Source organism: Anneissia japonica, unplaced genomic scaffold (assembly GCF_011630105.1).
Source record: "Anneissia japonica isolate Jap-2015-1 unplaced genomic scaffold, ASM1163010v1 scaffold522_len1101056_cov227, whole genome shotgun sequence".
Taxonomy (NCBI): Eukaryota; Metazoa; Echinodermata; class Crinoidea; order Comatulida; family Comatulidae; genus Anneissia; species Anneissia japonica.
Window position 1 is genome coordinate 819,186 of NW_022756123.1, and position 1,542 is coordinate 820,727.

At 37.3% G+C, this 1,542-nt stretch overlaps 1 pseudogene; it reads right to left on the reverse strand.

Moving 5' to 3' along the window:
* LOC117124029 overlaps window positions 1–1,446 on the reverse strand; it is a 3,363-nt pseudogene extending 1,917 nt beyond the window's left edge.
* Window positions 1,447–1,542: the final 96 nt, after the last annotated feature.

The window sequence follows — 1,542 nt, forward strand, 5'->3', positions numbered from 1 at the left end:
CGTTCAGTACATTGTTTTCACAATAAATTTAGCCTCTGATAGTCGTTACACCCATAAAATCGATCTAGTGGGTTTCTGATATGGTTACAAAATGGGGTTTTAATTATAGAAGATTGGTGAAAAGTGGGGGGGGGGGGGACAATCGATATCATGTCCCCCCAACTTTGAAAAGTGGGGGGACGCGTCCCCCTGTCCCCCACTAATCGACGCCCATGCTCTGACCACAAGCAATCAAGACAAGACTAGGCAAGAACGACTTGCTCGACACGAACATTTTAGTTTATTAGTTTATTTACAAACATTCAAATACCTCTGACCGCAAGCAATCAAGGAAAGACTAGACAAGAACAAACCCACGCGACACGAAAAGTTTAGTGTATTATACAAACGTTGAGACCGCTACACAAAGGCCTTTGCTTCGAGATTTGAGCATGAAGGCAAGGCAAAAAGCAGCTTTCTTAGCTACGTTTTTTGTCCGCTGATCGGTTAACAAAACGTATTTCATTTTTATTTTATCACTGAAAAACAACTACTGTAAAATGTTTAGCCCATAAATATGATGTGTGGGAAGAAAACATTAAACAATATTTTAATTTGGACCTTCAAAAAGTAGTTAAAAAGAAATGGCTATGAAATTTTAGGGGGGGGGGGGGCTAAAGCCTGTTTAGCCCCCCCTCTAAATCCGCCCCTGCTATCATATCGTATACTCCAGGAAGAACTTGCTTTCTGTTAAACAAACTGTTTTCACTTAACACATGCCCGCCTTTTTGGGGTACAGCAAATGTTAAGTTTCTTATAGGAAACCAAATCGCTGAAGAATTGATGTAGTGGTAGAGCTTCCAGTTTTGTGAGTTTTTAGGAAAACAACGTGCTGCGATGCCTGACATGGAATTTCTGGTTGTTTGGCAGTTGTAATATCTTCCGTTGTATTAGTCCACATGTGGATAGGCCTATTTGTCTACGGAGAGTTTACATCAAGGCAGTACCAGCAACTGAACAAATAAATAGACATGAAAATTAGTTTTGTAGAGGCCTAATTTAGATACCAACATCACTTATTTTATAAAATATCATAGTGAATAAAGCTTTTACTTAGGTATATATAAAGTCGATACACAGATATCAACATGAGTAATGAGTGCGAGTAATGTTGACCTATATAGCTCATCACGCCTTTAACTTGCCTATAACGTCTGGTCGGTAGAAAGCTTAAACGACAATAGTTTACATACAAATTAATAATTCCGGTATTGCATCTCAAACCACACATACTGTAATACATAGCTTCCAAACCGTACTATGGGGGTATGCCAAAACCACAAACTATGGATCTGTCATAATTAATTAAATTAATTCAAATGATAAAAACATATGGATCGTTGTTGTTAACTAAAGCTCAAATCTTCAGTGAAGCAGACTCGAAATGTTTTCATGGTGTTGGCCTATGTAAAAAGAAAATATTACTACCTCTGAAGATACAGAAGCAACTGAACAATATCAAACAATGTATATATTAATGTTTACATTAATGTAATTTAGTTT